The sequence below is a fragment of the Myripristis murdjan genome, chromosome 11, assembly GCF_902150065.1.
Source record: "Myripristis murdjan chromosome 11, fMyrMur1.1, whole genome shotgun sequence".
Taxonomy (NCBI): domain Eukaryota; kingdom Metazoa; phylum Chordata; class Actinopteri; order Holocentriformes; family Holocentridae; genus Myripristis; species Myripristis murdjan.
Window position 1 is genome coordinate 31,187,449 of NC_043990.1, and position 23,367 is coordinate 31,210,815.

The following is a 23,367-nucleotide window of genomic DNA, read 5'->3' on the forward strand; positions in this document are numbered from 1 at the left end:
TGCTGGAGATCTACAGCCAGAGATGCACACGCAGAGGGCACTGCATTATCCGGGACTCCTCTCACCCCTCTCACACACTTTTCTCTCTAATGCAGTCAGGGAGGAGATAAAGAAGTATTCGAGCAAGGACATCTTGCCTGAGGAACAGCTTTCTTCCAGCGGCAGTCAGAATGCTGAATGCACAATAAGTCCTGGCTGTCTATCCCCACTATGCACACTACTTCAGCCTGAACTATTTTAGTATTTATTATTTATTACTAACTATTAATTTTTTGTATGTATTCATTTTCTTAATGCTGCACTGACTTATTTATCTCAAATTGACACGGTTTCTTTTTAAATTGTTTTTGAATTGCAGCACAGTATCTTGTTTTTATGTACCTGTATAAAAATGACAATAAATTGAATCTGAATATCTCTGTACTTTGCTCCACTCAGCTTTCCCTCAACCCTGACCAGTCTCCCAGTCCCTGCTGCTGAAAAACAGCAGCATCATGCTGCCACAATCATTTTGGGATGGTATTGGGCAGTTGATGAGTGGTGTCTATTTTCCTCCAGACATAATGTTTAAAATTGCAGCCAAACAGTTCAATATTGGTTTCACAGTAGTATCACAGTGACTTGTGGTTCTTGGTAACCTTTCTTACCAAGGCCCTTCTCCTACAATTGCTCAGCTTGGCCGGGCTACCAGCTCTTGGAAGAGTCTTGGTTGTGCCAAACTTCTTCCATTTGAGAATTACGGAGGCCACTGTGTTTTTGGGAACCTTAAGTGCAACAGATTTTTTTTCTTTTTGTAACCTTCCCCAAATCTGTGCCTTGCAGAAATCCTGTCTCTGAGCTCTGCAAGCAGTTCCTTTGACCTCATGGCTTGGTTTTTGCTCTGATATGCATTGTCAGCTATGAGGCCTTCCGTAGAGAGGTGTGTGCCTTTCCAAATCATGTCCAATCAATGTATTTTACCACAGGTGGACTCACAGAGGTGAAATATCTCAGCAATGATCAAGAGAAATGGGAGGCACCTGAGCTAAATTTCAAGTGTTGTTGCAAAGGGTCTGAATACTTATGTCAATGTGATATTTCAGTTTTTCCTTTTTAAGAAATTATCAAAATTTCTGTTTTCACTTTGTCATTATAGGGTGCTGACTGTAGATTAATGAGAGAAAAAATGAATTTAAACGACTGTAGCATCAGGCTGCAACATAACATAAGTGAAAAAAAGTGAATAGGGGGTCAGGGGTCTGAATACTTTCTGAATGCACTGTATAAGACTGTGTTTCTTTTATACAATGTGAAGAGATGCCAGTGTAAGATATGAGTGACACCCCATGATTTTTTCCTATTTCAAAAGGTATACATGTTGCTTTGCTTTTATTTACTTCATGAAGAGACATTTGAGAGAATATCTGAAGGCTTATCAACTTAAGTATTGATACTATGTGCAAATTTTGTATTTTTATGCTGGTTTACTGCATAATTTTATGGGATATATTGTCTGTACATAGTGTAGCTGATGAAGGTTGATATTCATTAACTGGTTTGAGTGGCAGTGAAAATCTGCCTGAATGTGAAGAGATGCCAGTGTAAGACATGAGTGACGCCCCGTGTTTTTTTCTGTTTTACAAGGAATAAAGCAACTCCAAGCTTGGTGTGCGCCTCCCTCTGTCACCATACAACGCAGTGTACTGTAAAACTGAAGCTGTTACATCTGCAGCACTGGACTTTTCGTCTCCCACTCTGCTGTGATGTAGTGAGCAGTCATAGTCATGTAGCTTTCCGTGGCAATGGAGGTCCACCTATCTGTGATGAGGGCAATAGAGGATGCCTTGGATAACTCGACTGTTGTTTTCTTTCTCATGTTCATAAATTTATGATGCAACCTTAGTACTTAAGTGGTGTGCAAGGGGATTTCATACCATGGCTCAAGCACTTTCACCATATTTTTACACCATTTGTTCTCTACAATGGAGTATGGCCTCATGTCAGCAGCTATGAACATCTCAATCGAATTGGTAATAGCTTTAGCCCCAACTAATGCTGTGGGAAGTAGTTATCGCGAAGCATCCCTTATTTTTTTTCGCTCCCATCACTGACACACCAGGGGCAGGGTGGTGTCACTTTATAAAGGTGGCCATGCTCGATTTTACCATGCTTATATGACTTCCTCATGCCACAAGGCCGACACATCGGCTTGCATAATAAACCAATCATCATGTTTCAGACATGCAACAATACAACATCTCCAACCTTAAACGGCACAGATCGGTTGAACAAATTTACGCAATGTGCAGAACAAAGTTCCATCAAATAATCTTTCCTCCAACAATTTCAGAAATGGTTAATCAATCTCTGTCGATACTGCCATCTCCTTTTAAGCTGCGTGGTGTTCATTTTATCTGAACTAGAATGGCGGACCGGGTATGAGGGAGGAGTCGTAAGCCTTTGTCCAGTTATGAAATGAGCTGGTTTGAGAGGTGAGGGTTCACTACTTTCTGTAAGAACATAAGTAAGTAGGCAGGAATTTATCACAGTCTCCACTTCACCTATTAGTGTCTTCCAAGTACCTTCCAAAAGTACGTCTTGACTGACCTCACCAAGTGCTCCCACCAGGTGGCTCGCCCCACAATGTATTTCCAAGAAATTCTCTTCTGTGCAAACAATTCCTGTATTTCTTTCGACTCCACAGTCCCCAAACATTTTAGATCCTGATCAGCTCTTTTAAAAAGTCCTTGCATTGTCAGAGTAGATAACACTTCAAACACCATTTCTGGAAATAAATCTCCTAAACCTTTCATTTCATTAACCTTTCCCTTCAAGCTGGTCATGTCCCCACTGCCCTGAAATTTGCTATAATCAAACCACTGCTCAAAAAGCCCACCCTTGACCCCAATGTCTTGGCCAACTACTGCCCTATATCCAACCTCCTCTTCCTATCAAAGGTGCTGGAAAAGGTGGTGGCGGCCCAACTTCACAACAATCTCGCATCCAACAGTCTTTATGAGAAGTTCCAGCCTGGCTTTCGCCCTGGCCACAGCACTGAAACCGCTCTGGTCAGGGTGACAAACGACTTGCTGATGATGGCTGATGCTGGCTCACCATCTCTCCTCATCCTCCTCGACCTCTCAGCAGCATTCGACACCGTTGACCACCAGATTCTCCTACATTGCCTTCACTCCACCATTGGACTTTCCAACTCTGCCTTGTCCTGGTTCACATCATACGTATCTTACTGGCTGCACGGAACACGTCTCCCTGGGTGCACCAAAGTCAGACACTCTCCCTGTCACCTGCGGTGTCCCCCAAGGATCTGTCCTTGGCCCCACCCTTTTCACCCTCTACATGCTCCCCCTTGGCAATGTCATCAGCCAGCATGGAATATCTTTCCATTGCTACACCGATGACACCCAACTCTACCTCAAAACCGACCCCACCCCCTCTGCAGCCCTGTCATCATCCACACTTAACACCTGCCTTGAGGAGAAAAAGGTGTGGATGACGGCTAACTTCCTTCAACTAAACAGTTCAAAGACTGAAGCCATTCTAGTCGGCAACCCACACCAGATCCGCTCATCAGCTGTCACCAGCATCACCTTTTCCAGTCTTGACATTCACCTCTCATCCTCTGTTACCAACCTGGGTGTGAGAATTGATCCTCACCTCACACTTGAGACTCACATTAAACACCTGTGCAAGACCTCCTTCTTTCACCTCAGGAACATTGCTAAACTCCGCCCCATACTCACTCTGTCAGATGCTGAAAAACTGGTCCACACCTTTGCAACGCACTTCTCATCGGGATCCCTAACAAGAACATCCAGCAGCTGCAGTACATTCAAAACAGTGCTGCCAGGATCCTGATGAGAGTGCAGAAGCATGAGCACATTACACCCACCCTCAAATCCCTCCACTGGCTCCCTGTTCAGCAAAGGATAGAGTACAAGGTCTCCCTACTGTCCCACCAGTGCCTCTATGGCACTGCCCCCCTTTACCTCAAGGAACTGCTTACCCCTCACTCCTCCACACGCCACGTCCGCTCTGGGCAAGCCAACCTCCTCAAACCATCTAGGACCAGACTCCGACTGTGCCTTCTGCTCCGCTGCTCCTAGTCTGTGGAATGCTCTCCCTGACTATCTAAGGGCACCACAGACTGTGGATGCTTTTAAGAAAGGCCTGAAACCCACCTTTTCAATATAGCATTTGGTTAGACTGTCTCTTACCCTAGCCCTCGGTGGCCTGTAAATATTGTGCAGTTTTGTTTAGCGTTGTATTTTTAAACCATGTTGCTCTCTAGCCTCCTGTGCCTTTTTCTTGTTTTTCTTTTGCTTTTGTTAAGCCTACTAAGTACTATGCACTGTTTCTATAGTAGTTTAAATGCTGTATTAGTTTAAATGTTTTTATGCACTGTAAGCACTTTGAGATCATTTGATATAAAGCGCTACAAATAAAATGTATTATTATTATTAAAGGCCAACAAGAACAAGAAGACAGATCTGAGACTAATTCTAAATGTACAGCTCGTGTTACAGCATATGTGAATAAAGCTATGTAAGCCTTTTTGTTATGTTGTTTCACATACAACGGTCCAGCAAAATCCACACCAGTAGTTTCAAAAGGCTTGCAACATATTAAGGCGCTCTTTTGGTAAGGGTTATTTCCTCAGGGATCATTTTTAACAAAATGGGATGTAACAGACTTCCATAAGTGTCAGAAACAATACCCATGGCATCAAGGCATACAATTTGCACAGTGACACTACATCAGTGGCTTTCCTTACAGGAGTCATATTCAGTAACTTATTCATATGTGCATTTATCACCAGGTCTTTGCGGCCAAATCGACCAGTGAACATTTCGATTGCACTATCACAATTATCATCAGAAAATGAAAAGCCTGCGACTGCACTTGCTGCTGTACCCATTAAAAATCAATTCAAATAAGCTAATTCATCTGTATTACTCAAACTTTCATTATTATATATGGCCGTTTTATATTGACTTTTGCTACTCACTTATCTCCCCAGAAAACTTCTGTATGACTAGTTTGGGAAGTTTGACTGTATTGACTCTTGACCATTGTTCCTTTGACCGGAAGAGCTGATACTGCTTGAATCCAAATTCTCTTCCTTTGTCCCTGCTTCAATGTCCTTGTTATGTTCAATTAAACTTTGTTTCTTACTTAACTTGGATCACTGTTACACTCCATTCGGGGTTCCATACAGGAACCCCCAGTATCGCAAGAGGTCAGGCACTGGTCTGTCCAATCAGAAGCCATACTACAGGACACACTGAGTGACGTAGACTGGGACATGCTCTAGGCGAGCTCGGATGACGTTAACGAGTTTACAGAAGTGGCTAGTGCTTTATATCCAAGCTGGCAGACGATATTATTCCTGTGGTGACTGTTAAGGTCTTTCCAAACCAGAAACCATGGGTGGATAAGTCTATCCGCAAGGCTCTGAAAGCACGCACCACTGCCTATATCGAGGGGCTTATCTCTGGAGACATGTTGCCGTACAAAGCAACATCCTACAAGCTCAGACAAGCGGTGAAAGCGGCTAAGAGGCGATACAGGGATAAGGTGGAGGAATAACTGTGCACTGCGACAGCAGGATGCGGACTGCGGATGATAACAGATTATGGAGGACGAGTGAACATCTCGGCTGTTGTGGACTCCTCACTGGTGGAAGAGTTAAACACCTTTTTTGCACGCTTCGAGGCTGCTGGCACTACCACTGGTGCTAGCACAATCGAGGCAGGCAACCTGACCGGTGAGGAGAACTGCCCAGTCTCCCTCTCAGAGCACAACGTAAGGAGAGCTCTGAGACAAGTGAACAGCAGGAAGGCAGCCGGCCCAGATGGCATTCCCAGGCGTCTCCTAAAATCCTGTGCTAGCCAGCTTGCTCCGGTGTTCACATCCATCGTCAATCTGTCCCTGGCCCACTCTGTCTTCCCCACTTGCCTTAAAAAGTCAACCATCGGGGGTGCAATGATGTCGGACTGGTACTGAGCTCCCGCTCCCATTGACCTTAATTTACATTTTTACCAACCACAGACTGTTATTTTTATTCGTTTTGACCCTTTAATGCTTCCTAACGATGTTGGGCAAGGAAGGTGGCTTGGTTACATCTGGAAAAACAAGTAAACCTCAAAGAACTCCAAGACACAAACACGACGACGAGGTGCAAGATGGTGACTCAGGTGAGGGTGGCTACTCCTCCCAGCTAATCTGGGAAGTTACCGAGAGCGTTGGCAAGGTTTTAGAGGAGAATCTGGCTAAATTTACGAACGCGCTGGAAGTTATGACAGCCCGAGTGGAAGGCAATAGTAAAAGGCTGGATGAAGCAGAGAACTGAGTATCTACACTGGAAGACGTGCTAGCTGATGCCGAAAACAGCCTCCGGGAAGCTGAGGTGAAGTTGCAAACACTCACTGAGAAAGCAGACGACATAGAGAACAGAACGAGATGGGACAACATCAGGGTTGTTGGCTTAAAGGAAGGAGCTGAAGGTGAGCAACCTATTGCCTTTTTGAAAGCTGGCTACCAAAAATATTGAACTTGGACACTAAACGGGGCATAATGAAAATCAACCGGGCGCACAGAGGGCTCGGTCCAGCCCGCGGCGACCGCCCCAGACCCATCATCATCAAGCTGCACAGCAGATCATGGCTGTGCTGAGGGAGAGATGGCAGCTGACATATGAGGGACAGAAGCTGTACATCCAGCAGGACTTTTCGGCTGCAGTGAAGGAGAAGCGGCGCAGCTTCAACAAGGTGTGTGAACGTCTGATTGGACTGAACATCCGCTTCTTCATGCAGTTCCTGGCTGTCCTCTGCTTCATGTACAACGGAGAGCAATGTGCTTTCCAGTTCCCTCAAGCAGCACAGTCCAGATGGACTACCGTGAACTGTGTAAGGATTTCCACTGGGTGAATATACAGCATATTTAGTGGCAGGATGCCACTCAGCAATGTAAGTTTGAACTGCTATATTATAAGCTACACTATATTACCAAAAGTATTCGCTCACCTGCCTTTACTCATACTATGAACTGAAGTGCCATCCCATTCCTAAACCATAGAGTTCAATATGATGTCGGTCCACCTTTTGCAGCTATTACAGCTTCAACTCTTCTGGGAAAGACTGTCCAAAGGTTGAGGAGAGTGTTTATAGGAATTTTTGACCATTCTTCCAAAAGCGCATTGGTGAGGTCACACACTGATATTGGTCGAGAAGGCCTGGCTCTCAGTCTCCGCTCTAATTCATCCCAAAGGTGTTCTATCGGGTTCAGGTCAGGACTCTGTGCAGGCCAGTCAAGTTCATCCACACCAGACTCTGTCATCCATGTCTTTATGGACCTTGCTTTGTGCACTGGTGCACAGTCATGTTGGAAGAGAAAGGGGCCCGCTCCAAACTGTTCCCACAAGGTTGGGAGCATGGAATTGTCCAAAATGTTTTGGTATCCTGAAGCATTCAAAGTTCCTTTCACTGGAACTAAGGGGCCAAGCCCAGCTCCTAAAAAACAACCCCACACCATAATTCCTCCTCCACCAAATTTCACAGTCGGCACAATGCAGTCTGAAATGTACCGTTCTCCTGGCAACCTCCAAACCCAGACTCGTCCATCAGATTGCCAGATGGAAAAGCGTGATTCATCACTCCAGAGAACGCGTCTCCACTGCTCTAGAGGCCAGTGGCGGCGTGCTTTACACCATTGCATCTGACGCTTTGCATTGCACTTGGTGATGTGTAGCTTGGCTGCAGCTGCTCGGCCATGGAAACCCATTCCATGAAGCTCTCTGCGTCTGTACTTGGGCTAATCTGAAGGTCACATGAAGTTTGTAGCTCTGTAGCAATTGACTGTGCAGAAAGTCGGCGACCTCTTTGCACTATGCGCTTCAGCATCCGCTGACCCCTCTCCATCACTTTACGTGGCCTACCACTTCGTGGCCGAGTTGCTGTTGTTCCCAAACGCTTCCATTTTGTTATAATAGAGCTGACAGTTGACTGTGGAATATTTAGGAGCGAGGAAATTTCACGACTGGATTTGTTGCACAGGTGGCATCCTATGACAGTTCCACGCTGGAATTCACTGAGCTCCTGAGAGCGGCCCATTCTTTCACAAATGTCTTGTTTCACAGTCTGCATGCCTGAGTGCTTGATTTTATACACCTGTGGCCAGGCCAAGTGATTAGGACACCTGATTCTGATCATTTGAATGGGTGAGCGAATACTTTTGGTAATATAGTGTATATATGTGATACTTGAATAGGGAATCTACATAGTGCCTTTCCTTACTCTGCTCAAAAATGTTAAGTAATGTCAGGTTAATGTGGCCACACTACACTCATTGGATAAGTTGGGGCTCGAATGACTATGGTGCAAACTCAAAAAGTCAAAAGTTAAATTAATAATAATAATAATAATACATTTTATTTAAAGGCGCCTTTCAGGACACTCAAGGTCACTGTATAAAAGGACAATAAAAACAATCAATAAAACATAACAATCAAAGAAAAACAAAGTGCAATACATAAAACAACAGTAAGGTGCAACAGTAATGTCATTCCAGTCCCAAGATTAAAGTGCATAGGCTTAATTAATTAAGTTTAGTTTGGTTTGTTATGATAAAGAAAAGGGGATGTCTGCTTTTTGGCTTGGTAGCAAGAACATCACAACCCCTGAGGAGAAAGGGGTCTGACATAATCCTTCTCAAATTATTACTTTTGGGCTCTAAGGGGTTGGGAACCTGTCTTGGTCATGGGGGCGGGGATTACTTGAAGAGATCAATGCTGCATCTCTTCCTCGGTGTCTCTGTCACTTTTAGAACTCTAGTTTCCCGGCGCAGCGCGGGGTGGCGCAGTGAGGCGAACCCCGCGCAGAGCTAGTTTCGACCGGCGAAGCGGCAGAGGCGGACAGTGTCCAAGTTTCGCAGGCAGAGGTTCGCCGAGATGGGAGTGGTGGCGCAGCGGGGGGAGGTGCCAACAGATTCGGCTTGGCACAGTGACAGTTTCGTGCAAAAAGGCTTCGCCGAGGTGCGCCAAAAGCTCGCAATCTGAAACCACGTCTACTTTCAGCGCAAGGCGGAGCGGAGCCGGCGCAGTGGAAGTTTGGCTGGCTGGCGCACGTCACCAAAACCTCACAATCAGCACAAACGGTGCCAATCTCCTTTGATCTGACATCAGCTGTGACAGTTGATATGGAGATATATGTATGTGCTGATTGTGATCATACCATTGAATAGTGTTTTTTGTCGGTATTTATTGCATTGTTCATGTGCCTGACAATTCCGGAAGCCTGCCTGTGAGGTTTTGGTGACGTGTCCGCACTGCTCGCCGGTCTCCGCTCCACGCCTGTCTCCTGAGCTCCGCTCCGCCTGCGGCAATAGACCTCCATGTCAGCTGTGTAAACTTTCATTACGCCTTCGCGCAGCGCATTTTAAAGGCAAGGACAGGGGCTCATTTGATTGGTTACATGTGAATCGGCTGTGTCAAACCCACTCCACGCCTTCTCTCCTCCCTTGCGCCGGTAGGAGGGATGGCGGAGTACTTGCGCCACCGAGAACGGCGTGCCAAACTTGGAAAATCCGCCTGGCCACACCCAGTTGGCGAAGCGCATCTGCGCTACGCCCCCGCCTCGCCTGGTCTGCGAAACTAGAGCCCTTAGTGTCATACAACCTCCTGTAACTGTTACACAAACCTGGTTATTATGGTCATGCTTTTTGTTTGTTCTTGGGCCTGCTGAGGACTGTTTCAATGTTCAATGCCTGCTGTTCGAGGACAGAGTTGTTGTTTACAGTGCTCTGAAATGTAAGACTTCCTCCTCACCACCGCTAAACCCTGCCATATATATTTTTATTTCACTCTCACCTATGCTAAAAATTTGTAAAGGTAAAGTTGTCATGCTGGTATTGCTCCCAGCCTTCCCTCTCTCACTGAAGAACAACGGGAGACTTTGAATAGACCGGTTACCAGAGAAGAGGTCCTGGATGCCATCCGCACACTCCGAAGTGGGAAAGCACCAGGACCAGATGGCTTTGGGCCGGAGTATTATAAAACAATGAGCAGAGTTGTGGTGGGCCCTCTGACCAATATCTTTTTGGACTCTTTTGGGAAGAGATGTCTCCCTTCCTCTCTATACCTAGCCAATATCTCCTTAATCCTGAAAAAAATAAAACATCAGATGAGTGCGGCTCTTACAGATCTGTCAGCCTTATAAATGTGGGCAGCAAGATACTTTCTAAAGTACTGGCCAGAAGATTAGAGAATTACTTACCTTCACTTATAAATGATGATCAGACAGGATTTATCAGGGGGAGGTTTTCGTACTCTAATGTGAGAAGACTTCTTAATGTTGTACAGTAGGGGAGAGTGGGGTAATTTGTGCCAAGGGGCAAGTAGTGCCACCCCTGTTATCTAGAAAACTATAGAAGAAGTTGGTCATGTGACCACATATTTTTGAAGAGGCATCCATTTCACTCATCTTGTAAAGAAGGGAGACACATGGCTTGACAGGTAAGCACATTTAAGTTCAAAAAACATTTTTTTGCCCTCCAAAGTAAAATTTCCATGATCAAGGTTTTTTGATTGCTGTGTTTGAACAATTATAGAAAACTTTGAAAACAGTTCGCACAGGTTTTAGTACTTAAGCAAGCTACACCATGAGTCTATACAATTAGCATGATGTTAGCTCAAAACAGCTGGGGGATGCATTTTTTTCAAAATGGTGGGCTTGGGGTAATTTGTGCCAAAGGGCCTTGGGGTAAGTTGTGCCAGTGGCACAACATGTGATTATATACTATATATTACTTTCTTGTATTTTATTGTTATTGTGCATTATTATTGTTCCAGCTACTCTGTCAGTTATGAATACATTTGGTTCAATATCTCCCTAAAAGGTAAATTACACAAAATCTGAGGCTATGCCCCTGGGGAACCATGGCAGCATGAGCTCAGTTAGGAATTTCCCGTTCAGATGGGCCACCTCAGGCTTTGTCTATCTTGGTATCAAAGTGTTACCTAATGTTGGGGATCTGTAGAGACTTAATTTTGTGCCGACAATTAGAGAAGTCAAGAATGACCTTGAGAGGTGGCATGATCTTCCCCTCTCCTGGATGGGCAGAATTAGTCTCATAAAGATGAACATACTCCCCAGATTGCTTTATCCTTTGCAGATGTTACCATTATAGATATCAAAGAAGGTAATCTCAGATCTAGAAAGGGCCTTTTCACGATTTATCTGGCACAATAAAAAGCCCTTAATTAAATTAAGACATTACAACTGCCGTGGGAATGAGGAGGTCTAGCCCTACCAAATTTGAGATTTTATTACTGGGCCTGCCACAGCCGAATAATTTGGGACTGGCTACAGTCTCATTCAAAATCTGAAACAGGTATTGATGAGTGGTTCACCTCTCCCTACTCTTTGCTGAGTAAACTGATCATTTACAACACTATCAGAATCTGGAGAGACATAACAAATGCCTTGGGAAAAACACTTCATCCTTGGTATTAACACCTCTGACTAAGAATGAAGAGTTCACACCAGGAGTTAAAAATAGTATTTTTGATAGATGGCATGTGAAAGGCATCAGACTTATCCGGGACGTATACCAGGGTAACATATTGATATCTTTTCAGCAGCTTCAACAAAAATATGACATTGCATCTCATCACTTTTTTGGGTACCTTCAAGTAGAGTTCTCATCGGGCCTGAAAATTAAGACCCGACCCGACCCAGGACCAACTGGGCCAGCCCGAGGCCCGACCCGACCCGACTAATTAGCCGAACTTTAGGCCCGACAGCCCGATAAAGCCCGAAAAAAAAAAAAAATCGCCAAATTCGCCAGTATTTAGCAGCGCCGCGGCACCGGGGCACCATCAGTTGGCATCAGGCGGCACCATCAGCAGCAGGCAACTCACCTGTCAGATCCGGCAGACCTGACGGGTGGGCGCGGTATCGGATGGTGCCGCGGCAGGCCCGCCTGATGCCGACTGATGGTGCCGCGGCATGTGCGGGTCAATACGGTAGTCTAGAAAACTGGAGATTTTTTTTTTTTTCTCGTGCGCCCCCAAGTAGATTGCGCCCTGGGCAGTTGCACTGCCCATAGCAGAAACCGTCCCTGCTGCCGAGTCTGCCAGCACAGCGGGATACTGCTGCAACTCTCTCTCACTTGTTTGCGCTGCGCTCGCACAGCTGGTTGTCTGTCTGTCACTGAACGTTTAGCCTCCAAATCCAATCCAGTCTCTCACTCTCTCCACCAGTCACATAAAAATGAAACGTCATAATCAATAACACAACACATAATTCTATTTTTTTATTACCAAAAAAAAAAAAAAAAAATCCCCACAGAACCCGAAGCCCGACCCGACCCGCCCAATTCACGTAAATTTTAGGCCCGACCCGACCCGAAAACGTCGGGTCGGGTCGGGTCGGGTCGGGTTCGGGCAGAAAATGAGAACTCTACCTTCAAGTGCGTAATTTCACTCTGTCAAAGGTGAAAAATCTCCCCACAGACACTCCCATTTCCAATGATATAGATTTATTTTTATTGAATCGAAAGGACACAAGACATTTTCTTTCTCACTCTTATTCACTGTTCTATTCTAGAGATCCATTGAAGATGACTGGCATGAAGCAATAACCTCTGCCAAAACCACATTTATCTGTAACCAAATGAGAGAAACCCAGTATAAGATACTCCATAGATCCCACATAACACCATCTATACTTAATAGGATGGATAAACAGAGCTCTCCTCTTTGCATTAAATGTAAATGGAGTTTTGTTTGATTTCAAGGTTCTGGAGCAAGGTTCTGGAGCTAAATAGGAGATTGGCTAGGAGATGTATTTTAAAGCAGTGGATAAGTGACAAACCTCCCACTGTTACACAATGGTACCAAAAACGTAGAAAATTTTACCCTTAGAAAGACTTACTGCACGAATGAAAGGGGATGATAGTTGGTTTGAGAGAACATGGTCAGCCTTCCTGAGGCACTTACCCCCGTCCCTTCGGGACACTGTAAATAAGGGGAGATTTGCTCTAGATTGGAGTGCTCCCTCCAGATGACCCACCAGTACGTAATGTGCTTTTCTATTGTTATTACCTGTTTCTAGACCTCCCCTTCTTTGTTTTGTTTTAATTTAATTATTCAATTTATGTACGTTTATATTTACATTTGTATGTCTTTATAGTATTGTTTCTATTTATTTTATTTATTTCATCTATTTATGTACTCTAATTTTTAATTTGGTTACCTATTTGTTTTCGGTCACCCACTTTGTCAATGTTCCACTGTACTTTCATAACTCCTACTTCTTCTGCACATGGTTGGGAGATAGCGCAGTACATGCATATGGTAACTGACGCGGTGGGTGGGGATGGCTGAGGGATCGAAGCGGAGTGGGTAGGCGGGGTGGGATCGCAGGGGTGGGTTTTTGGGGGAGGGCAGTCGTGATCTATATGAAGCCATTTTGCTTTAGACGGTGGTGTATTTTCTTTTGTATTTTGACATTTTTGTGAATGCAGAGCACTTGTTTGTGGTTTATGTTTATGTAAAAATCACTAAAATCTATGTAAAAAAAAAAAAAAAAAAGTCAACCATCATCCCTGTGCCAAAAAAGACCAACCCAGCCGGTCTAAATGACTACTGCCCTGTAGCATTGACATCTGTGGTGATGAAGTGCTTTGAGAGACTCATCAAAGACTTCGGGCCCTATCTTGTGCCACCCGCTATCCGCTGCCACGACCCGCTACCCGCAAATTGCGGATTTAGGAACTTCCGCTATCCCTAAACGGTATCTTGCGCCACCCGCTACCCGCTATCCGTTATGCCGACTGCATCATTTGCGCCTGGAGGTGCGTCGTGGGCGTGTTTCATGCGCTATCCCTAAAGTTGCTATCTTGCGCACACACTTAAGGGAAAGCGGATAGCGGGTGGTCAGGACCACCCGCTATCCGCTATTCCTAAAGTTTGGGCTGTTACGAGAGCGCGCCCAGGCGGCTTCGATGCGCGCCCCGACGGAGCCTCGCCACACACACGGTCGGACTGATACCGGGACGCCGCCGGAATGGACTGAGTATATTACTCATATAGACTGTTTAGAGGAAAGACTGTTTAATTGGACACTTACGCCAGCCACGTTTTATTGTTTTATCATAAGCCAGCAGCTGTGCTATATTTTTATTTTTAATATTTTATTTGCCCAATCTACCTTGTCAATAAATTAGTTTACACATAGTTCCACCTCTGCCTCTTGTGTGTGTGTGGTGTGACCCGGGGATTTTACTCAATCAGTACAACCTTGTGACACGTCCACTTGGACACATGTGGCTCCACCTCCCGAATTAACTCGCCTATAATATAATATATCATATGTATATATATATATATGTAAAGCCAACTTGCTTTAGCCTCAGTAGAAGCCCTGAGAAAATCTACCTCCCTCTCTCCATCGCGGGTTTAGGATTTAGGATTTAGGATAGCGCATCCTGCCCTTAAAGGCAATGGCACCTGGCACACTGATTGGTTTAACTGGCGTAACGCCCAAAACACGCCTATTCATAATATAGCGGGTAGCGGAGGTGTTTTGCGGATAGCGGGAGGTGCACAAGATAGCAACTTTTACGGGGGAACGCCTCTTCCTAAATCCTAAATCCGCAAATAGCGGGTTTAGGGAGTCTGGCGCAAGATAGGGCCCTTCATCTGTTCATCACTGCCGGACTCTCTGGAGCCCCTTCAGTTCACCTATTGCCCCAATAGGAGTACTGACGATGCCATCACACATGTCCTCCACGCCACCCTTTCCCACCTGGACACTGGAAAAGGGAATTATGTGTTTATTGATTACAGCTCAGCATTCAATACCATAGTTCCCCACAGACTCGCCACCAAGCTCAGGGACCTGGGGCTGAGTCCCTCACTCTGCTCCTGGGTTCAGAGCTTCTTGACCGATAGACCACAGGTGGTGAAGGTTGGAACCCACACCTCCTCTACCCTAACCCTAACCCTAACCCTTAACACTGGTGCCCCCCTAAGGCTGCGTACTGAGCCCTCTGCTTTACTCCCTTTATACCTATGACTGCACAGCGACACACCGATCCAACATCATTGTGAAATTCATGGATGACACAGTGGTGGTAGGCCTGATCTCTAACAACAACAACAAAACGGCTTATCTGGAGGAGGTGGAGCTGCTGTCATCATGGTGTAAGGTCAACAACTTGGACCTGAATGTCGCCAAGACCAAAGAGAGGGTGGTTGACTTCAGGAGAGAGAAGCAGAGGATGCATTATGCACCACTCAAGATCTACAGGACCCCGGTGGAGAAAGTGAGAAGCTACAGGTACCTCGAGGTTCACATCTCTGAGGACCTGACTTGGACCACACACACCACCACCCTGGTGAAGAAGGCTAGGCAGCGTTTGTACCACCTCGGGCGGCTGGGGAAATTCAAGATCTCTACTTTGCTGCTGAAAACCTTCGCCGCCACAGTAGGGTCTGTGCTTTCTGGGAGCATCACTGCCTGCAGTTGCTACAGCAACTGCAGCTCCCAGCTCACCACCCTGGTGAAGAAGGCTAGGCAGCGTTTGTACCACCTCGGGCGGCTGGGGAAATTCAAGATCTCTACTTTGCTGCTGAAAACCTTCGCCGCCACAGTAGGGTCTGTGCTTTCTGGGAGCATCACTGCCTGCAGTTGCTACAGCAACTGCAGCTCCCAGGACAGGAAGGACCTGCTCAGAGTGATCTGATGTGCTTAACACACCACCCGAACAGCACTGCCCTGCCTCCAGGACATCTACACCCAGCGGTGCAGGTCCAGGGCAAGTCGGATTATCAAAGACACTCACCACCCAAACCACAAACTGTTTGTATGGCTGCTCTCTGGCAAACGGCTATGCTCCATCAAGGCCAGGACTGGGAGGCTGAGAAGGAGCTTCTTCCTCCAGGCCACACAGATCTTGAACACTTCATAACATAAACACTCAATAACAGATCACAACATCACCTATCACCTACCTACCTGCTGTATCTGACAGCTCAGCACCTTACTACCCCCTGCTGTCTGATGCTCACAGCCTCCCGCAGACTGCGACCGACACACTTACTCACACCTATCACACTTATTACTACTTGTACTTCTTTTACTGTGTACATAAACCCCTGAAAATATGCCATTCTGCCTATAAATATGCCATTCATTCCATTCATTTTCCTATTTATTATATTACATTACACTTAATGTTTATACTTGTATATAGTATATATATAGTGTATATTAATACTTTTCTATTTTTATTATACTTTTCTATTTCTATTTTTATTTTATTTTACTTGCACAGTGCTGGAGTAGTTGCCATCACATTTCACTGCTGCTGTACATGTACATTCATGCATGTGACAAATAAAAATCCTGAATCTTGAATCTTGAAACAGCTGTTTCAGATATTCCTCCAAAACCTCAAGGTTTGGATCAATATTCTCAAGTTCACCATCAATTTTATTTAGTAACTTGGCTGTAGTAGTTTGTATGGCTCTCCTTATCCTTTTCAGTCGTGCAATATTTTCTGCCATGACTTCTCTTTCACCGCAGCACCGCAGAAAGGGGAAAGGGAACAATGGGTATGGAGTCCCTTTTGCACGCCAGAAGCCCAACCTTTTAACTGGGAAACACCGCCCATCTCCAGCGGTAATGTCCAAATAAAGCAATGTGCATTACATAGCAGGTGGACGCGACTCTCCTACATTAAGGGCTGCTAATAGGCGCAACATATGCTGTCTTCTTCTCATCATTACTGAGTGCTGGATACTGACTGGATGCTCCAAATGCCAAATGTTGTTATACTCCTTATGCTACTAAGAGGGACTTCCCCCTAGCTAAAGCTGACACTGCACATGAAACTTTTTCATGCAACTTAGTCAGATTTCTAAGTTGCGAGTTGCATGTTCATGCAACTAAACCATTACTCTACAGGCATTACTGGTGAGATCAGCAGCTAATTGGCTCAGACGTTAACAAAACTGGCCAGTGGCCAAAGGTATGATAGCAGTATGGCCCATTGATACACAGAGAACTAATAATTAAATTAACTAACCTTTAAACAGATGGCAAAGTAAAATGTACAATTTTTCATTAAAATAATTTTTGTTGTCATAATTAGGTGTAAAAAAAAATCATCATGAAAATGTGAGAATCTGAAGTCCTTTCTATGCCGAGAGAAGCCTCTCAGTTATTTTCTCCTGACTCAAACCAGCTGTTACTTTCACAGGTAAAAGAAATCCAATCAGAGCACAACCTCAGTTTATATTCCTCCTGCCCCTGTTTGAATGACTCTTCAATTGCACCTGATATCCAGTGCTAGCATACTCTAATATTAATAAAAAAAAAAAATAAAAGAAAAATGTGAGGAGGAAAAAATGTTCTAGTATTTAGTATATATAGCATTTTTTTTTCTTCCTATATTGAAGCAAAACCAAAAACAGTTGAGATAGAAATCATTTTATTAGTAATTATTTACCAACCCCAAATATGTGCAGTCAATCCGTGGGTTTTGATGTCATAATAACTTCACTTGTCAGGTTATTAGTTACCAACGAGTTGCTGACACAACCCGATGCAGGAGTCAGGCCGATCTTACTCAAAAAGCTATGCTTGCTTCACTGGTTGTCACTGAATAGCAGCAGCCTAATATTTTCAACTTAAATCACTCTGCAAACAAAAAAACCGCAGCTGCATCACATTGTTCCCTTGCACTGAAAGAGCCATGGGCGTAGATTTGTGTATAGATGGTAGGGATATATCCCCACCAACACCAAGATGTTGTTGGATTGTCCCTACCTATATTTCTTTCCTAATGCGTGGTACACACTACAGGATAATCGGGCAGATTTTTGTCCCGATCTCCCCCTTCCGATCAAAGCCAGCAAAGGCCCGATTGTCTGATATTTGCAAACGTATTATAAATATTATAAATATAAATATAATATAAATATTTGCCACTAGAAATCCTGCAGTGTGTGGAGTGCTTCGGGAGGGGACGAGCAAGCACAGTGCAAGGGTGGACTGGCGTGCGGGGAAACCGGGGATTTCCCTGGTGGGCCGATGGGCGGATGGTATTCAAAAAACTTAGTTTCCCCCATTATAACGCTGTTACCGTTACTGACAATAAAATGCACCATTACTAGGCTATAACTGACCTCATTGATGTGGGCTTCAACCGAGCAGGCTCTCTGTCAGCAAACGGAGTTGCTTAAGCCCCGGATCTTTTTTTAGCTTTATTTCTGTATTCATCCGAATATACAGTACAGGCCAAAAGTTTGGACACACCTTCTCATTCAATGCGTTTTCTTTATTTTCATGACTATTTACATTGTAGATTCTCACTGAAGGCATCAAAACTATGAATGAACACATGTGGAGTTATGTACTTAACAAAAAAAGGTGAAATAACTGAAAACATGTTTTATATTCTAGTTTCTTCAAAATAGCCACCCTTTGCTCTGATTACTGCTCTGCACACTCTTGGCATTCTCTCGATGAGCTTCAAGAGGTAGTCACCTGAAATGGTTTTCACTTCACAGGTGTGCCTTATCAGGGTTAATTAGTGGAATTTCTTGCTTTATCAATGGGGTTGGGACCATCAGTTGTGTTGTGCAAAAGTCAGGTTACTACACAGCCGACAGCCCTATTGGACAACTGTTAAAATTCATATTATGGCAAGAACCAATCAGCTAACTAAAGAAAAACGAGTGGCCATCATTACTTTAAGAAATGAAGGTCAGTCAGTCCGGAAAATTGCAAAAACTTTAAATGTGTCCCCAAGTGGAGTCGCAAAAACCATCAAGCGCTACAATGAAACTGGCACACATGAGGACCAACCCAGGAAAGGAAGACCAAGAGTCACCTCTGCTTCTGAGGACAAGTTCATCCGAGTCACCAGCCTCAGAAATCGCAAGTTAACAGCAGCTCAGATCAGAGAGCAGATAAATGCCACACAGAGTTCTAGCAGCAGACCCATCTCTAGAACAACTGTTAAGAGGAGACTGCGCCAATCAGGCCTTCATGGTCAAATAGCTGCTAGGAAACCACTGCTAAGGAGAGGCAACAAGCAGAAGAGATTTGTTTGGGCCAAGAAACACAAGGAATGGACATTAGACCAGTGGAAATCTGTGCTTTGGTCTGATGAGTCCAAATTTGAGATCTTTGGTTCCAACCGCCGTGTTTTATGAGACACAGAAAAGGTGAACGGATGGATTCCACATGCCTGGTTCCCACTGTGAAGCATGGAGGAGGAGGTGTGATGGTGTGGGGGTGTTTTGCTGGTGACACTGTAGGGGATTTATTCAAAACTGAAGGCACACTGAACCAGCATGGCTACCACAGCATCCTGCAGCGACATGCCATCCCATCCAGTTTGCGTTTAGTTGGACCATCATTTATTTTTCAACAGCACAATGACCCCAAACACACCTCCAGGCTGTGTAAGGGCTATTTGACCAAGAAGGAGAGTGATGGAGTGCTGCGGCAGATGACCTGGCCTCCACAGTCACCGGACCTGAACCCAATCCAGATGGTTTGGGGTGAGCTGGACCGCAGAGTGAAGGCAAAGGGGCCAACAAGTGCTAAACACCTCTGGGAACTCCTTCAAGACTGTTGGAAAACCATTTCAGGTGACTACCTCTTGAAGCTCATCGAGAGAATGCCAAAAGTGTGCAAAGCAGTAATCAGAACAAAGGGTGGCTATTTTGAAGAAACTAGAATATAAAACATGTTTTCAGTTATTTCACCTTTTTTTGTTAAGTACATAACTCCACGTGTTCATTCATAGTTTTGATGCCTTCAGTGAGAATCTACAATGTAAATAGTCATGAAAATAAAGAAAACCCATTGAATGAGAAGGTGTGTCCAAACTTTTGGCCTGTACTGTAAGACGATATTTTTTCCATTGAAAATGCCCTAAAAAACGCCCTCATCTAATATTGGGGGTCTAAGCAAATACATGTATTGTACTTGCATATGTAAACCAGTAGGTAGGCTCGCCTGATGCCGCAATTACCGGCGAATGGCCGCATTGCGCAGTCAATAATCAACCATGTTGTCTGTCATTGTCTGTTGTGCTGCTGCAGCCATGTATGAATAAAAGTTGATTTATAATGAAAGGTATATATGGCAGTATGTGTGCGCCGCTCACCTGTCAGACCTGACCGTGTGGGCGCGGTACCAGCCGGTGCCGCGGCCAGCCCGCCTGATGCCGACCGGTGCCGCGGCCGGCTCACCTGATGCCAGCCAGTGGCTTTTTTATTCAAACAAGATTTTGTCCATGTCAAAGTATTTTTCCAAAAAAGGGCCTTGAAAAAGAGGGGTCATCTTAAAATCAGGGTCGTCTTTTATGCGGGTCAATACAGTGTTGTTGTTGTTGTTGTTGTTGTTGTCATTATTATTATTATCCTATCCGGAAAATGTGTGTCTTGTGGAGAAAAAGCCATGTGTCAATTTTCAAACTGATCGGATTTTGCAGTTTTTCGTAATTTATCAACATTAATAGAGAATCAACCCAAACTAAAAAAAATGTTATACGGTTGCCGGTGGCAGAGCGGTTAGTTTCTCCGCTTGCCGTGCAGGATACCAGGGGTTCAATTCCCTGTCCGGGGAAGAGGATATCATTGATTTATTACCTCACTTTGTTGTTAACCATGACAATAAAGTGATACTTATTATTCTTCCTGTCACTGGCTAGATGACACACACAGTGGCATTTAGGGTTTTGTAATTTTCATTATTATTATTATTATTATTATTGTTGTTGTTTGTCTGCCATGTTTGTTTACACTGAAGTCACGTTTGACTATGCAAGATTTACAATATTGAGCGTGAAGAACCTGATACTCTGCTGAAGAATCTTATAGTGTGTGGTGTGGTCCGTAGTGCACACCACACACTATAAGATCAGAAGAGAGAGATCTTGTGCGATCTGTCTTTTGTTATCATCAAGTGTGTGGTCTCTAAATCTGTGAAGGTTTGAAGAATCCTGTAATGTGTGCCAGCCTTAAAACAATTTAACAGCTTTAACTCCACGGCATGTAACAACAAGATCTCTGCAGAGTTGCCAGGTTTGTGTGTTTTCTGCAAAAAAGTGTGCTATTGTGATGACAAGTGAAAGAGCAGGATATGGGGGATCGTTGACCTGATGATCAGTTTCAAGCTGTGTTACGTATTGTCGACTAGAAGCAGTCATGGAGACAGTCAGGTGGAGAATCTGAAGTGGTTAGAATTTCTAGTTCAAACATTCCAAACGTCACAGAACTGAAGGCTACTCCATGGACAAATCTAAGATCATAATTATTATTATTAATCATCATTATTATTGCACTTATTTTCAGGCATTAGGTGTTGTTAGCTAATTTGTGATTGTTGCTCAGACATGCTGTTTAATTAAACAATTTTATTAGAGCTGGTGAAAGTTCCTCCCAAAAGCAAATTAAGACATCAGGTCCTTTTTAAGAGGATCCAAAATGTCACAGTTAAACTTAGTTAAGAATGTTCTGTAATCAGTCCAAACATAAATCTTTGAAAATAGTGGGAGAAATATTTACCATTTAATGCCTTCTCTCCCCTTTTCCATGAGTGGATCAAGAGTAAGGTTATAGTTGTATCTGTGTTATTAACATATAGATATTATTTATTTATTTAAGCTTAATTAGCTGTAGCTTGTCATACTGATTTGTTTGTGACTGTCAGGCATCATTTTATTCTGAAAATACTTGCAGCAGCCGCCTGAGCAGTGCAGGTGAGCTGCAGCCTCTCAGGTTGATGTCATAGTGAAAGACCTAGGCTCTGTCCCAATTCAAAGGCTGTACGCTACCTAGGTCGTATTTGTAGGCTGCTTACATCACGGCGGCGCGACAAGTGCTGTCCCAATTCAATTTTACTGCGCAGGGTCCTGCAAATGCAGCCGACAGATCCAGCCTATTTTTGACTAATTTGCAGGATACACCTCCACGATGCTTCACGGCCGACATCACAGCCTACTTCCCAGGGTACCTTTCGGTCCAGTTGAATTTCTGGATCAGCCACCATTGCTGGAATTATTAAGGATGTTTTAGACCGTCTTAATGTTTATATCATGACGTTTTATTATAGGCATGAAGTTTTCATGCCTATAATTTCCACCATAGATTCGGTTTAGCTGTTAACTGTATCCGAACAACGCATGTAAATGCAAGTTTAGTTAGATGAGTTAGATAGGCATTTTGCATGATGTTTCCATAGCAACCATCAGCGCATCAGGTACGTTACAATGTAGCCATGTGTACAATTACTTTAATTGGGATAGTCTGTTGTAATTGCGGTGAGGTGTAACAATTATCTTAATTTTCTGCATCTTCACGAAGACAAAGGAGGAACTTTATTGACTAAAAGGATGACGTTTCAACCAAACGGTCTTCCTCAGGCAACTATAGATACTATCTATAGTTGCCTGAGGAAGACCGTTTGGTCCCTTTTAGTCAATAAAGTTTATTGGGAGCTCCAATTCAGTGTGCGGATTTTCCTCCTTTTTCTCATAGTGAAAGACCTAGCCATAAGTTAAGGAGTTGAATGAAAAATAATACAAATAGAAGTTTTTGAGACTAGAGATTTAAAAATAGATTTGAGCATCGCTGTGGCTCTGTCATAAAACTCTGGAGCTGTGCCGCCCAAATCCACAATCTGAAAGGAGGACAGAATCTCAGGTGAGGTTTGAAAACCTTACAACAGCTAGTTACAGAGCAGCACATTACATGCAGATATCTTTTTTTTAATCCACTTTTTTAAAATTTTATTTTAGTTTTGTCCCAGAGTTATAAATAAGTATCGTATTTTACCAATTAATCACCGGGCTGCAAATAGCCGCCTGGTTCTTTTAAACGCCTGGGGTCTGCACCCAACGCCCACCCGAATAGCCGCCGGGGAGATTATTTGCATTATATTGAGGTAAACCCAAAATAAGGCCTTTCACCTTATTTTTGCAGAAGTAAACAGTTAGCTGTACAATAACTGTGCGGCACTTCCGTTTTCTGTCAAAATAAGAGAGCTAGCTAACGTTAGAAAAAAGGGTGTACTGTATTGTACCATATTGTTAATACTTTTGTACTAAAAAATATGTTGGACAGTAACTGTCATCACAATAATGGCTTGGTGCAGGTCTGTACAAAAATAAATAAAGGCCTCCAGCGAATAGCCGCCTGGTTCTTTTAAACGCTTGGGGTCCAAGTTGATTTTGCGTATTAAATGCCCGGGATATTAATTGGTGAAATACGGTAGTCTATCAATAAAATAAAATGTAAAAATCGTCATACAAGTCCAGTTTCACGCAAATCAGCAAGTGCATATTCAG

General features: G+C 44.1%; 1 protein-coding gene across 2 annotated transcripts in view; it reads right to left on the reverse strand.

Moving 5' to 3' along the window:
• arhgef2a (Rho guanine nucleotide exchange factor (GEF) 2a) overlaps positions 1-23,367 on the reverse strand; it is a 236,014-nt gene that overhangs the window by 47,855 nt on the left and 164,792 nt on the right. The window lies entirely within an intron of this gene.